Raw genomic sequence first — 17,142 nt, forward strand, 5'->3', positions numbered from 1 at the left:
CTTCTCTAACACCACAGATCAAAAGCATCAATTCTTTGGCACTCAGCTTTCTTTACGGTCCAACTCACATCTGTACATGACTACTGGAAAAACCATAGCTTTTACTATATGGACCTTTGTTGGCAAAGTAATGACTCTGCTTTTTAATATATTGTCTAGGTTTGTCATAGCTTTTCTTCCAAGGAGCAAGCTGCATTCACCATCTGCAATGACTTTTGAGCTCAAGAAAATGAAGTCTGTCACTATTTCCATTGTTTCCCCACCGATTTGCCACGAAGTGATGGGACCAGATCTTAGTTCTTTGAATGTTGAGTTTTAAGCCAACTTTTTCACTCTTCTCTTTCACCTTAATTAAGAGGCTCTTCAGTTCCTCTTCACTTTCTGCCATTAAGGTGGTGTCATTTGCATACCTGAGGTTATTGATATTACTCCCAGCAGTCTTGATTCCAGCTTGTGCTTCATCCAGCCCAGAATTTCGCAAGATGTACTCTGCATATAAGTTAAACAAGCAGGGTGACAATATACAGCCTTGACATACTCCTTTCCCAATTTGGAGCCAGTCCACTGCTCCATGTCTGCTTCTAACTGTTGCTTCTTGACCTGCATACAGATTTCTGCGGAGGCAGGTCAGGTGGTCTGGTATTCCCATCTCTTTAAGAATTTCCCACAGTTTGTTGTGATCCACACAGCCAAAAGCTTTAGCAGAGTCAATAAAGCAGAAGTAGACGTTTTTCTAGAATTCTCTTGTTTTTTCTATGGTCCAACAGATATTGGCAATTTGATCTGTGGTTTCCTCTGCCTATTATAAATCCAGCTTGAACATCTGGAAGTTCTCAGTTCATGTACTATTGAAGCCTAGCTTGGGTAATTTTGAGCATTACTTCACTAGCACGTGAGATGAGGGCAATTGTGCAGTAGTTTGAGCATTCTTTGGCATTGCCTTTCTCTGGGATTAGAATGAAAATTGACATTTTTCAGTCCTGTAGCCACTGTTGAGTTTTCCAAATTTGCTGGCATGTTGAGTGCAGCACTTTCACAGCATCATCTTTTAGGATTTGAAAGAGCTCAGCTGGAATTCCATTACCTCCACTGGCTATGTTCATAGTGATGCTTCCTAAGGCCCACTTGACTTCACACTCCAGGATGCCTGGAGATAGGTGAGTGATCACACCATTGTGATTATCTGGGTCATTAAGATCTTTTTTTTGTATATGTGTGTGTGTGCTCAGTCATTTCAGTCATGTCTAACTCTTTGCAACCCTGTGGACTATAGCTTGCCAGTATCCTCTGTCCATGGGATTCTCTAGGTAAGAATACTGGAATGAGTTGCCATGCTCTCCTCCAAGGGATAATGATGTACATTAACTATAATTCAATTTAAAAATTAGTTATTATCCATAGCCCCAGATAGTCGTTCCCTTACCCAGTTTGCCCTTCCCCTTATTTCCCCTTTGGTAACATCTACTTTTTTCCATATGTACATTTTTGTTTTTGTTAGGTTTTGTTTGTTCACTTATTTGGGTTTTTTTTGGGGGGGGGTTATTTGTTTATTAATTTTCTAAATTCCATGTATGAATGAAATTGTATGTTATTTGTCTTTCTCCAGCTGACTTATTTCACTTAGCATAATACCCTCAGTATCCATCCATGATGTCATAGTTGGCAAGATTTCATCTTTTACCAGCTTCCCCAGTGGCTCAGTGGTAAAGAATCTGCCTGCCAACGTAGGCAATACAGGAGATAAGAGTTCAGTCCCTGAGTTTGGAAGATCCTCTGGAGAAGGAAATGGCAACCACTCCAATATTCTTGCCTGATTATCTTGCATAATACCCTCAACATCCATCCATGAAGTCATAAATGGCAGGATTTCACCTTTTAAGGATTATATATATGTATACATACACATATATATACATGTTGGAGGTATTATGCTAAATGAAATAAGTCAGAAGGAGAAAAACAAATACCATACATTTCACTTATACATGAAATATAAAAAATAATAAACAAAAATGCCAAATAAATGGACAAACCAAATCAAACAAAAACAAACACATAGATATGGAAAACAGAGTAGATGTTGTCAGATGGGAAATAGTGAGAAGGGAAAATTGGATAAAGGGGTCAACTGTATGTTGATGGATAACAACTACTTTTTAAATTGAATTATAGTTGATGTGAAACATTATATTAATGTAAGTTACAGGTGTACAATATAGTAATTTACAATTTTTAAGTGTTATACCCATTTATTCTCATTATAAAATGTTGACTATATTCCCTATGCTGTACAGCATACCCTTATGTTTATTTTATATGTAACAGTTTGTACCTCTTCTTTCCCTGCTCCTGAATTGTTCCTCCCCAAGGAGGCACATGAGTTAAGTATTCACGTAACCAGTAGTTTGTTCTCTACATCTAAGTTGGAGAAACTAAATTTTTGGTGATGAGCACACTGTCAAGGGTCTACTCTACAGAACAGACACGCAATTTTGTACAAATGAAACTTAAAAAGGTGACATAAACATTGTAACAAAACAACACACACACACAAACCAAGCAACGAATTCTTCATGGCTGAATAGCTTGGCCAAGTTATTTAACCTTTCTATGCCTTTGTTTCTTAAACTTGGAAACTGGGAGGCCATGAATACCTAACTCATGCAATTATTGTGAGAATTAATGATTCACATATACACCTGTTTATATATTAATAATTATAATCTAAGAAGGTTATCAGGATCAGAGTGACTAGCTTCTTTTTGTTTGTTTGTTTGTTTGTTAATTTAAATTTATTTATTTTAATTAGAGGCTAATTACTTTACAATATTGTATTGGTTTTGCCATACATCAACATGAATCCGCCACAGGTGTACACGTGTTCCCAATCCTGAACCCCCCTCCCACCTCCTTCCCCATATCATCCCTCTGGGTCATCCCAGTTCCCCAGCCCCAAGCTTCCTGTATCCTGCATTGAACCTGGCCTGGTGATTCATTTCTTATATGATATTATACATGTTTCAATGCCATTCTCCCAAATCATCCCACCCTCCCTCTTCTACAGAGTCCAAAAGACTGTTATATACAGCTGTGTCTCTTTTGCTGTCTCGCATACAGGGTTATCATTACCATCTTTCTAAATTCCATATATATGCATTAGTGTACTGTATTGGTGTTTTTCTTTTTGGCTTACTTCAAGGATCAGAGTGAGTAGTGTCTAAATCAGACAGTATGAACTACTATGCTACCATACAATTATAGTACACAAATAACATACTATAAACATTTTACTACCACTAAAGTTAAGTTAGGGAGGCCTGGCGTGCTGTGATTCGTGGGGTCACAAAGAGTCGGACACGACTGAGCGACTGAACTGAACTAAACTGAAAGTTAAGTTAGAAAACTAAAATAATTTTTTAAAATAACATTATCTTGTACAGAAATAGACATGTAAAACAGTAGAACAGCATAAGTGTCATGGAAAGCCCCATGTGTAAATAAATTTGCTATATTAAAAAGGGTGGCATTGCAAATCAGTGGGTTATTTATTAAACTGTGCTGAGATAATGTTAGCCATTAAAAATAAACTTTATCACAATGGCTAAAATCTGGAATCCTGATAACATTAAACGCTAGCAAGGATGTGGAACAATAGGATCTCTCACTCACTGCAGGGAATGTGAAAAGGCACAGTCATTTAGAACAGTTTGGCTGTGTCTTACAAAACTAAACATACTCTTGCTATGCAATCCATCAATCACACTCCTTAGTATTTACCCAAATACTCATTTCAGTTCACACTAAAACCTACACATGGATGTTTACGCAGGTTTCTTCATAACTGTCAAAACTTGAAGAAACCAAGATATCCTGGAGTGGGTGAATAGATAAATACTGTGAAACATCCAGACAAGAAACTATTATTAAGTGCAAGAAATCCAAACAAACAAACAAAAGTGATCTATCAAGCCATAAAACAATTGAAGAGCCTTTAATGCACACAAAGAAATGAAAGAAGCCCATCTCAAAGGGCTACCTACTGTATAATTCCAACTGAATGACACGGTAGGAAAAGCAAACCCATGGAGAGAGTAAAAAGGTTGGTGGTTGCCAGAGGTTAGCAGTGACAGATGGATAAATAGGCAGAACACAGAGGATGGTTAGGGCAGTGAAAATACTCCACATGGTATAATACTGATGAATACATCTCATTAAACATTTGTTGAAATCCAGAAAATGTATGAGAGTGAAGGACAATGTAAACAATGAACTTTGGTCATGATGGTGTACCAATGTATGTTCAATGATTGTAATAAATATACCACTCAGGTTGAGGATGTTGATAATGGGAGCCCCTGTACATGTTGGGGGTGGGGGGACAGACAGTATATGGGAAATCTCTGTGCTTTCCTCTTCAATTTTGCTGTGAATCTAAAACCATTCTAAAGAAAATAAAGTCTCAAACTGGAGCCGATTATACAGAGTGAAGTAAGCCAGAAAGAAAAACACCAATACAGTATACTAACGCATATATATGGAATTTAGAAAGATGGTAATGATAACCCTGTATACGAGACAGCAAAAGAGACACAGATGTATAGAACAGTCTTTTGGACTCTGTGGGAGAGGGAGAGGGGCTATGATTTGGGAGAATGGCATTGAAACATGTATAATATCATATAAGAAACGAATCACCAGTCCAGGTTCAATGCAGGATACAGGAAGCTTGGGGCTGGTGCACTGAGATGACCCAGAGGGATGGTATGGGGAGGGAGGTGGGAGGGGGGTTCAGGATTGGGAACACGTGTACACCCGTGGCAGATTCATGTTGATGTATGGCAAAATCAATACAATATTGTAAAGTAATTAGCCTCTAATTAAAATAAATAAATTTAAATTAAAAAATAAGTTGAAACCAAATCTGAAATGTTTGCAACATATTTTTTGTAGATTAAATTTTGAGAGCTTGGCAAACTTCTATGTAAAGATCAGATGGTAAATATTTTCAACTTTGCAGGTCACATATCTGTCACAACTATTTAACTCTGCTATTGTGGCACACACCAGTCACAGCCAATATGTCAACAAATTGTCATGACCACGTTCCAATAAAACTTTATTCATAAAAACAGGCAGTGGACCCACAAACTGCAGTTTTTAACCCTTGAACCTTCAGTATAAAACTATTAGAAGAGACCAAGTAGAAAGTTTCTGACAGGAACCGTATTAAGGCACAAGAAATAGAAGGCAAAGGAAAAAGTTTAGTTGGCAAAATGAGTATTTAGAATCTCTAAGGTGGGAGGGGGGTTCAGGATGGGGAACACATGTACACCCGTGGCTGATTCATGGCAATGTATGGCAAAACCACTACAATACTGTAAAGTAATTAGCCTCCAATTAAAATGAATAAATTTATTTTAAAAAATCTCTAATAATATGCCTGCAAACCAATAAGAACAAAACAATCTTTAAAAAAATAGAGAAAAAGTTTTAAATAGGCAATCAAAAAAGGGAACCCATATGGTTAATAAACAATGGAGATTTTTGCAAAAGAATGAAATTAGAACATTCTCTAACACCACAACAAAAATAAACTGAAAATAGATTAAAGACCTTAGGTAAGACCAGGTACTATAAAACTCTTATAGAAAAACATAGGCAGAATATTCTTTGACATAAATTGCAGCAGTATCTTCCTGGATACACCTTCTAGAGTAATGAAAATAAAAACAAACATAAACAAATATAACCTAATTAAACTTAAAAGCATTACACAGCAAAGGAAGCCATAAACAAGATGAAAAGACAAACCACAGGATGAGAGATAATATTTGCAAAAGATGCAGCCAACAAAGGATTAATCTCCAAAGTATACAAACAGCTCATGTAGCTCAACAGCATAAAAAAGAAAAGGAAAAAAAATTAAAAAGTGGGTAGAAGATCTAAATAGACATTTCTCCAAAGAAGACATAGAGAAGGCCAAAATAAATAAAACATGAAAGATGCTCAACTCTGCTAATTATTAGAGAAATTAAAATCAAATCTACAATGAGGTATCACCTCACACTGGTCAGAATGTCCATCATTAAAGTCTACAAGCAATGAATATTACACAGAGTGTAGAGAGAAGGGAACCTTCCTACACCATTGGTGAGAATGTAAATTGTGACAGTCTATACAGAGAACAGTATGTATGTTCCTTTAAAAAAAAAAAATAGAGCTACCATCTGATCTAGCAATCCCACTTCTAGGTATATATTCAGAGAAAACCATAATTCAAAAAATACAGGCACCCCAATGTTCATTGCAGCATTTATAGCCAAGACATGGTAACAAGCTAAATGTACAATGCCAGATGAATTAAGAAAGTGTGAAAAAAAAAAAAAAAAGAAAGTGTGGTACATATATATGATGGAGTTTCAGCCATAAAACTGAATGAAATATTGCCACTTGCAGCAACATGGATGCAACTAGAAACTATTATACTAAGTGAAGTAAGTCAGACAGAGAAAGACAAATATTGTATGATATTGCTTATTTGTGGAATCCAAAATATGATACATAGCTCCCCAGATGGTACAGTGGTAAAGAATCTGCCTGCCAGTACAGGAGATGCAGGAGATGAGGTGACAGAGAATGAGATGGTTGGATGGCATCACTGACTTGATGGACATAGGTTTGAGCAAGCTCTGGGAGTTGGTGATGGACAGGGAAGCCTGGCATGCTGCAGTCCATGGGGTCACAAAGAGTCAGACATGACTGAGCTGAACTGAGCTGAAAAAGTGATACAAATGAACTTATTTACAAACAGAAACAGACTCATAGACTTAGAAAACAAATGTATGGTTACCAAAGGGGAAAGGTGTGGTGGAGGAAAAAATTAGGAGGTTGGGATTAACAAATATATGCCACTATTTATCCTAGAGAAGGAAATGGTACCCCACTCCAGTATTCTTGCCTGGAGAGTCCCATGGACAGAGAAACCAAGAGAATCCCGTAGACAGAGGACAGTCCAAGGGTCACACAGAGTAGGACATGACTGAAGCGACTTAGCATACCACACCACTATCTATATAATAATCAATAAGGACCTACTATATAGCACAAGGGACTCTACTCAAAACTCTGCAATAACCTTATGGGAAACGAATCTAAAAGAATAGATATACGTATTTAGTTAGTCACTCAGTCGTGTCTGACTCTGCAACTCCATGGACTGTAGCTGGAGTGGATTGCCATTCTCTTCTCCAGGGGATCTTCCCAACCCAGGGATCGAACTCGGGTCTCCTGCATTGCAGGCAGATTCTTTACTGTCTGAGCCACCAGAGAAACCTTGATATATGTATATGTATAACTAAATCACTTTGCTGTACACCTGGATAACACAACATTGTAAATCAGTACACTCCAACATGAAAAAAGTGGAGATTTTTCAACCCAGTAGTAATTAGGGACAAGCAGTTTTAAGGGACAGTTGGAAGTCACTTGACTGCTTGACAACCATATTAGCAAAATTAAGTTTCACACCATCAAGCATTGGTGAGGGTGGGGGAAATAGATCTTCTGACACATGGATGAGAGTGTAAATTAGCACAGTCACTTGGAAGTTTAGCTTGACTATTCTTCTTAAATTTAAGATTCATGTTTCTTATGACATGATTATCTGACTACTTGGTTTGTATTTGAATTAGATAGTGCCTCTTTGTAGTAGAAGATGTACAAAGATATGTACTGTATTATTCCTAATAATGGAGAAACATTAGAAGCAAGCTTAGATCTCTAACACTTGAATGTATACTGCCTATATTTGTGAACAGCTTTATTAAATTGATTTTATAAAAATGAGGTGTTTCTATAGCAGTGGTTCTCACCTACAGGTGATTTTGTCCCCTAGGTGACATTTGGCAATATCTAGAGGCAATTTTCAGAGAAGGCAATGGCACCCCACTCCAGTACTCTTGCCTGGAAAATCCCATGGATGGAGGAGCCTGGTAGGCTGCAGTCCATGGGGTCGCACAGAGTCGGACATGACTGAGTGACTTCACTTTCACTTTTCACTTTCATGCATTGGAGAAGGAAATGGCAACCCACTCCAGTGTTCTTGCCTGGAGAATCCCAGGGATGGGGAAGCCTGGTGGGCTGCTGTCTATGGGGTCTCACAGAGTCAGACACGACTGAAGCGACTTAGCAGCAGCAGCAGAGGCAATTTTGTCAAGACCAGAGTGGCATCTAGAAATCAAGGATGCTAATCTTCCCAGGTGGCACTAGTGGTAAAGAACCCAGCTGCCAAAGCAGGAGATGAAAGAGATGTGGGCTTGATCCTTGGTCAGGAAGATCCCCTGGAGGAGGAAATGGCATCACACTCCAGTATTCTTGTCTGGAAAGTTCCTTGGATGGAGGAACCTGGCAGACTATGGCCCATGGGGCTACAGAGAGTCGGATATGGCTGAGCACACAGAATACAGTATAGCCCCACCACAAAAGATGATCCATCAGCCCCCAATCTCAACACGGCCAAGGTCAAGAAAACTTGAGCTACATAAACTAACATGAATATCACTCCAAAATACTGAGTAAGAAAGCAAATTACAGAAAGATATCTACAAAACAATCAGACCTGTGTTAAACACACAGTATGAAAAGCAGTCTGGTGGTTCATCAAAAAATTAAATCCAGAATCACTGTATGACCCAGCAATTTCACTACTAGGAATATACCCCCAAAGAAGTAAAAATAATTCAATCAAATATTTGTACACAAATATCCATAGAAACACTATTCACACAGACAAAAGGCAGAATATCATCAGTGTGTGAATGAATACACAAAATGTGGTCAAACACACAATAGAATATTACTCAGCTATGAAAAGAAACGAGGCACTGATGCTTGCTGCACGATGGGTGAATCTCAAAATATGCTGAGTATTTATAATCTCAAAAAAAAGCCAGACACTATAGGCTATGTATTGTATGATTCCATTTATTTGAGATGTCCAGCAGAGACAAATTCATAAGGTAAAAAGCAGATTTGTGTCTTCCACTAATCTGGGGCTAATGACCTGGGGGAGGAGGACTGCTGATGGGATGGGATCTCCCACTTTCAGTTCAGTTCAGCTCAGTCCAGTCACTCAGTCGTGTCCGACTCCTTGCGACCCCATGAATCGCAGCACGCCAGGCCTCCCTATCCATCACCAACTCTCGGAGTTCACTCAAACTCACATCCATCGAGTCAGTGATGCCATCCAGCCATCTCATCCTCTGTCATCCCCTTTTCCTCCTGCCCCCAACCCCTCCCAGCATCAGAGTCTTTTCCAATGAGTCAATTCTTTGCATGATAAAAATGTTCTAGAACTAGATAAAGATGATGGTTATGCAACATTGTTAATGTGCTAAGTGCTACTGAATTGTTCATTTTAAAATGGTTAACTTTATGTTGTGTGAATTTCACTACAAGAATAAAACAAAATAAAAAAGCACAACAAAACCCCACGACACTACTATTTTATGGGCTTGTGTTTGTTCAAGTACATACAGAGGTCTGTATACATACATACAAGTGCATACAGAGGTCTGTAAATATGTCCATCACATTCATCATAGTCATCTTGTGACTGGCCATTGCATGACTTTGAGCCTGATTTACAGCATTTCAATTATTTGATAAGAAGAAAAAATATTTGCATGATAATTTAAAATTAAAAAACAACAACAACAGGCGTTTACTTGGGAAAATAACCTGGAAGGGAAAGAATGAAGCTGGAAAGGTACATTGGGTAGTTTTCTCAGCCCCAGTGGGCAGTGAAAAGGCTGCTTTTTCTCCCAAAGTCAGAAGCCAGGGCCCCAAACCCCCCAACTGCAGAGCATTAGACTCTGCTGGAGCCTCTGAGAAGCACAGGGAATCAACTCACCCCTGGAAGGCAGGGAGGGAGGAACAGTGAGGACAGAGTCTCCCTGGGGTTATCCTGTGCCTCACAGGGTTCCTCAGAGTCCTGGCATACCTGTATCAGAGGCACAGGCAGGGACAATGGTACTGCAGTGAGAGGAGGCAACAGGCAGAGAGTAAAGGCAGCATAAATGATGGAAGACAGGCCCAGGTTAAACCCCACTGAGCGGCTGGCATGCTCAGGCTGGCAGGCTCCTTGCCTTGCAGCCCTCCCTGGCAGGGAAACACCACGCCGGGGCCTCTTGCTGGAGTGAAGCAGATGCTGGAGTGAGGCAGATGCTGGAGTGAGGCAGAGGAAAATGCAGAACCTAGAGCTCCAGGTGGGTCACTATCACTCGCTCTCACTTGAGCAGGACAGACCTAAGGAGCCAACACCTGCCACAGACTCAGAGAAGCCACCCTGTTTAGACAACTCCCTGTGCAATCTGAGTCAATGGGGTGGGGACAGCAGTCAAGGCTCCACTTCCCAGTTTCAAGATAATGTGATGATTGCTTTGCAGGACAGGTGAGAACACATAAGCAGAGAGAAAAGAGCTACCACCCCAAGTTGGCTTCCCTGGTGGTGCAGACAGTAAAGAATCCTCCAGCAAAGCAGGAGACCAGAGTTTGATCCCTGGGTCAAGAAGATCTGCTGGAGAAGGAAATGGCTACCCACTCCAGTATTCTTGCCTGGAGAATCCTGTGGACAGAGGAGCCTTGCAGGCTACAGTCCATGGGATCGCAACGAGTCAGACATGACTGAGCGACTAACACACACACCCCACATTACCGAGAACACCTGCCTGAATTTTACCCTCTCTCCTCTTTCTGTCCTGGCCAAAAACCAGAGGTAAAAGGATTGTGGGGAAGTAGAGAAAAGAAATAGACAAGAGAATTTAGGATTGAGGGGCTCTAGTCACCTCCTGGGGGGTGTAAAGTATTAGGGAGCCACCAGGGTAGACAGGTGCTCTGATGGTAAGGAGTCAAGGATGAAAATAGGGAGAGAAAAGGGAAGCAGGAGGTGGCTGAGATGGGAGGGAGGTTGCAGAGAGGGGAACCTAAACAGCTTTATGAGAAGAGAGAGCCAGGATGGGGGCAGACAGGTAAGACAAGATGGAGACAATACAGCTACCTGCGTTTCTCAAACAGGGGCAGTTCTTCTCCCCAGGGGACACTTGACAATGTGTGAGGATACTTCTGATCGTCACAACTGGGAGATGCTACTGCATCTAGAGAGTGACAGGGATGCTGCTCAACATCCTCTAAAGCCCAGGAAGTCCCACAGCCCTACAGCCCCAGCCAGAAAAAAATTATCAACCCCTAAAGTCCCTACTGCTGAAGTTGGAAAACCTGCAGTGGTACATGAGCACAGGATTTGTCCATGTGTGGATTTTGTTCCCTGAGTTTCTGGGTGGGGATCTGGCCCCACTATGAGTTCATCTAAGTGTCATATAGCTGGATTGCACACACTCTCTCCCTCTTTCTCCAGGGTTGCTCAGTTTACTTATAGGAAACCCACTAGGTGTTCTCTTGGTAGATCAATGCCAGGAGACTTCAGTCTACCTCTCTGCTCTCCTGGTCCCATGCCATGGTTCTGTGCCTATTTATTTTAATTTAAAAAAAAATCAATATAATTTAGTTTTTAGAGTAATTTTAGGTTTGCAGAGTATTAGCAAATACTGCAAAAGATTACCATGTACCCTCTATCTCCCTGCACAGAGATTTCCTTATTATTAACATCCTGTATTGATAAGGTAACTGTATTACAATTGTTAACCCAATACTGACACATTATTATTAACTAAAGCTCACAGCTTACATTAGGGTTCACTCTTGGTGCCGTACATCCTACGAGTTTTAACAAATGCACAATGTCCTGTACCCACCATTATAGTATCATGCAGAAGAATTTAACCACCTTAAAAATCCCAAGTTTTACCTATTCATCCCTTCTACTCTCTCCTTGAGCCCCTGACAACCATCAATCTTTTTATTGTCTCCACAGTTTTCCAGATTGAACAGATACCAGTCTTAGCAGGGTTCTACATCCCCATAATCCCAGAAAATAAATATGCAGACCTGGGCTGCCTCCCCAGGACACGGTGAACTCTTATCTTCTTACAGTTTCTCTCTTTCTTTCTTTGTGGCTGTGGCTTTTGTAATCTTTATTAATATAGAGAGGGAGTGTGTGAATGGTCTGATATGGTGAAGCTAGCCCTGGTCCTGGAAGTAGCCTGGACATTCACTAACAGCCACCAGTAAGTGGTGAGTATAAAAGAGAGGTTGGAAAAGATAGGCATTGGGGTCATTCAGATGCAGATCAGATCCTGGCTCCACCACTCAGGAGCCATGGTCCCTTGGACAAATAGTGTGTCCTCTATGGGACACAGCTGCCACTTCTGTAAAACAGAGATCGTAACAGGTGCCTCACAATACTGGATTAAAGATTTCATAAGAAACATGTAAGCATAAGTGCCACCATCCAACAACTTGTAGCTACTCTCATCAAGAACTGAAAATCCAGTGCCATAGACAATTGTATCTCCAACATGACACATTGTAAGGAAGGTCATGAAAGAGCTAAACTCATGGAGGTTTAAACTTACAGAGGAGTTGTTTTGGAAGCAGACAGGAACAAGTGACTAAATCTGTTTTGGGATGAGATGTTCAGGAAAGCTTTGCAGAGGAGGTGACATTTAAGCTGAGTCTTAAAGATGAACAGGTGTTTGCCAGTTGGAGAAGGAGAAGAACCAAATCTGGGTAGAAAGACCAGCTAAGTAATTACAATTGTGCTCTCTAGACCACTGGTACTCAACTGGGGGCAACTTTGCTCCCCACAGGGACATGGGCAATGTCTGGAGTTAATTTTGTTTGTCACTACTGAGGAGGAGCTATGGGCATCCAGCTGGTAGAGGCTAGGGAGGCTGCTCTACACCATACAGTGCACAGGATGACCACCCCCTGCCATAGCAAAGGATGATCCAGCACCAAATACTGAGAAATTTGCACTAGATGTTGGAGAGCTCGGAGAAGTTGAGAGCACAGCCCACTTGATTTTGGTCTCACCCATTCGGCCTCTTCTTGGAGGGTCTTGTTTCCAAGTCACTAACTTTGACTCACCCCCTCTAGGATCTCACAGTGCCAGGAATGAGTGATCCTGGGGACCTATGGCAGATGCTGACCCAGCATGAGGGAAAGAAACAAGCGACTTCAAGGGAGGGAGGCCAGGAAACTCTGGAAACCAGTCATGCTGGGGAATGCAGCCTCCATTCACCCAAGTGTCTGGTCCCCTTGTGTTTTGTTTTGTTCTCAACCTATCAGAGCTTGATCAAGTATATGAGCCCACTTAAGAGGGTGCTTACTACTTTTTTTTCCCCTATTTTGTATTGTGATAAAATACATATACACAACTTAGTGACTAAACAACAGCAACAATAAGTACATATAACAAAATTTACCATCTTAGCCATTTTATAGCATACAATTCAGTGACATTCAGTGCATTCGTGATGTATAAACACCATCTGTCTAGTTCCAGAACCTTCTCAACACCCCCAAAGGAAACCCTAAATCCATTAGCAGTCACTCCAATTTATCCCCTTCCTCCAGCCCCTGGCAACCACTGACATGCCTTAAACCCCTATCTGAATGTTCACAGAAGCATTATTTATCGTGAAAATGTGTAAACAGCCAAATGTCCATCAGTGGGTGAATAAATCAATGAAATGTGATCTGTTGATAAAATGGAACATTGCTCAGCCATAAAAAGAAATGAAGTTATGACAATGCTACAACACGGATGAACCTGGTGTGTGTGGGGGAAGATGCTGAGGGAAAGAAGCCAGGCCCCAACCGCCACAGAGTGTATGATTACATTTAGGTGATTTGTCCAGAGCAGGCAATCCAGAGAGACAGAAAAGGGATTAGTGGTTCACTGCCATTTAAACTTGACATAGCCTAATAAAAAAAGCACTTAAATAGATATCCATAAAGATACAATGAACACCCATAAAATTAAGGTTATTTACTGATCACAGACCATATACATTTGTTCACTGAGGGTATTGAGTTAGTTATCATATGAAGTGTCTACTGTCTTCCAGGTCACAGGAAAGATCCCTTGGAGAAGGGCATGGCTTCATGGCCTTCTAGTATTCTTGCCTGGAGAATTCCATGGACAGAGGAGCCTGGTGGGCCATATAGTTCACGGGGTTGCAAAAAAGTAGGACATGACTGAGGGACTAATACTTTTCACTGTTTTCCAGGTCACAGTCCAAGAATAACTCTTTGAGTTTGGTAGGGGGAAATGGAGGTACAGAGAGGTGAAGATCCTTGCTCAAGTTTACAGCAGGGCCGAGCAGGGGTTCAAACTCAGGTTGGCTGACTCCCTCATTCTTTTTTCAGATGGCTATGTTTGCATTGCTCAGAACATACACATGCACATCACAGGATCTGGAAAACAACTAGAATGTTATTTCTACAGTCTCTTGCCTCAGATTTCTAGCATGGGTAACTCTAGAGGAAGAATCTGATTGATTTATACTAAATTAGAGATGCACTTGGTTCAAAGTGTTGTAGACATGGGGTGGGTAGGGTCTTGTGGTATCTGAAGCTCTGGGAAGAACAAGATTTATCAGAAGGGAGTAAGTAGCAAAGGCTGTAACCTCTGGTAAAGGAATATTTTCATTTTCAGAGATAACCTAGATGTATCAGTTCAGTTCAGTCGCTCAGTCGTGTCCAACTCTTTGCACCCCATGAATCGCAGCGTGCCAGGCCTCCCTGTCCATCACCAACTCCCGGAGTTCACTCAGACTCACGTCCATTGAGTCAGTGATGCCATCCAGCCATCTCATCCTCTGTCGTCCCCTTCTCCTCCTGCCCCCAATCCCTCCCAGCATCAGAGTCTTTTCCAATGAGTCAACTCTTTGCATGAGGTGGCCAAGGTATTGGAGTTTCAGCTTCAGCATCAGCCCTCCAATGAACACCAGGACTGATCTCCTTTAGGATGGGAAAGGTATAAACTTTGGAGGCAGCTAGCCATGGGTCATGTCTTAACTCTACCATGTTGACAGCTCACCTCAAACAAGTTGCTTAGCATTTATGCACCCCAACATTCTCAATGAATATTCTCAAGATATTCAAAATGGGGTAATCAAATCAACACCTCCCCATCACATTGGTAAGAGGATTAAATCTAGGTGGCACAGAGTAGGAGGGTCTCCCTGATGGCTTAGTTGGTAAAAAATCTGTCTGCAATGAAGGAGATCTGATCTCCTGCAATGGGTTTTGATTCCGGGGTTGGAAAGATCCCTTGGCAAGGGAATGGCTACCCATTCCAGTATTCTGGCCTGGAGAATTCAATGGACAAAGGACAGAGGAACTTAGCAAGTTACAGTCCATGGGGTTGCAAAGAGTTGGACATTACTGAACAACTTTCACTTCACAGAGTAGGAACTCAGCCAATGTCATCTGTCATTTATCAGGAGCAGCCCCTGGGGTAGAGCCAGGAGTGATGGAAGCTGACAACCTCCCTCCATCCAGTAGCTGACCTCTCCACATCACACCTCACTTCAGGAACAGCCTTCATGCAGGGAGCCAACATCTCGGCAGTGACTGAATTCATCCTCATTGGCTTCTCCTCCTTCCCCCACCTTCAGCTGATGTTCTTCCTGCTCTTCCTGCTGAATGTACCTGTTCACGCTGCTGGGGAACCTGCTCATCATGGCCACCGTCTGGAGCGAGCGCAGCCTCCACACCCCCATGTACCTCTTCCTGTGTGCCCTCTCCATCTCTGAGATCCTCTACACCTTCGCCATCATCCCGCGCATGCTGGCCGACCTGCTCTCCACCAACCGCTCCATCTCCTACACGGCCTGTGCAAGCCAGATGTTCTTCTCCTTCACGTTGGCTTCACCCACTCCTTCCTGCTCACTGTTATGGGCTAATGACCGCTACGTGGCCATCTGCCACCCCTGCGCTACAAACGTGCTCATGAGCCCCCGAGGCTGCGCCTGCCTGGTGGCCTGGTCCTGGGCTGGAGGCTCAGTCATGGGGTTGCTGGTGACATCTGCCGTTTTCCACCTCCCCTTCTGTAGCTCTAATGTGATTCACCATTTCTTCTGCCATGTGCCTCCTCTAATGAAGCTGGCCTGTGGGGACAACGTCTCTACTGTGGCCAAGGGCGTGGGCCTGGTGTGTATCGCTGCCCTGCTGGGCTGTGGTCTCCTCATCCTCTTGTCTTATGCCTTCATCGTGCCGCCATCTTGAGGATCCCTTCACCCGAGGGGCCGGCACAAAGCCTTCTCCACGTGTGCGTCCCACCTCACCGTGGTGGTCGTGCACTACGGCTTTGCCTCTGTCATCTACCTCAAGCCCAAGGGTCCCCAGTCTCTGGAAAGAGACACGCTGAGGGGCATCACCTACACGGCCCTCACTCCCTTCCTGAGCCCCATCATCTTCAGTCTCATGAACAGGAGCTGAAGGAAGCCGTGAAGAAGACCTTCCTCAGCAAGCTCTTTCTCCATAGATCCTGAAATGGCAGGTTTTGTAACAGGAGTTGTGGCAGGTAGAGGGACTTCAGTCCATTGTCTTGTCTAAAAAATGGAAGTAAACCTGATGCATTCGTGATGAGACCTTCTGAGTCAGTTTTCCTCCCGTTGACTGTGCCTGAGAGCAGAATGCATGAGGGGATGCCCATGGGCTGTGTTTGGGGAACCTGTGTACCTAGTGTATCTTCAATGTGTGAGGGAGGGATGCTTGCTCTTGCCACAAACAATGACAGAAACAGCAACAGTGATTTCTTGCTGCTCTGAATCAAGCATGCTTCCCTGGTGGTTCAGATGGTAAAGAATCTGCCTGCAATGCATGGCTTTCTATGCTTTCAAGACCTCACCTCTTTCATTTATTGTATTTAAGGAAAGGAAAGCATTGTTGATGGGGAAATGGTTTTTCATTTCAAATCTTCACATTTTGGAGGTACAGTGTCTTCTCCTATGTGTTGCTTTTGTTGGTTGAGCAAATGATATGTCTAAGGATACAAATTATAGAAAGAAGAGAGAAAGGGTCTTAATCTCTCCTTCTAAGATAAGAAATATGAAAGAGATGGAGGGTAATGTGGGAGAGGAAAGATGAAGTGGTGGCTGGTTGAGAAATATGGGAAGAACAGGTAGAAAAACCAGATTGCTGGCAGTTGATGGGACCTAAGGGGCTTCCCAGTGG

The 17,142-nt window shown here is 42.1% G+C and overlaps 1 pseudogene; it reads left to right on the forward strand.

Moving 5' to 3' along the window:
- Positions 1-15,509: 15,509 nt before the first annotated feature.
- On the forward strand, positions 15,510-16,457 carry LOC113888833 (annotated as a pseudogene).
- The last annotated feature ends 685 nt before the right edge of the window (positions 16,458-17,142 follow it).

Source organism: Bos indicus x Bos taurus, unplaced genomic scaffold, assembly GCF_003369695.1.
Source record: "Bos indicus x Bos taurus breed Angus x Brahman F1 hybrid unplaced genomic scaffold, Bos_hybrid_MaternalHap_v2.0 tig00002191_arrow_arrow_obj, whole genome shotgun sequence".
NCBI classification, from domain to species: Eukaryota; Metazoa; Chordata; class Mammalia; order Artiodactyla; family Bovidae; genus Bos; species Bos indicus x Bos taurus.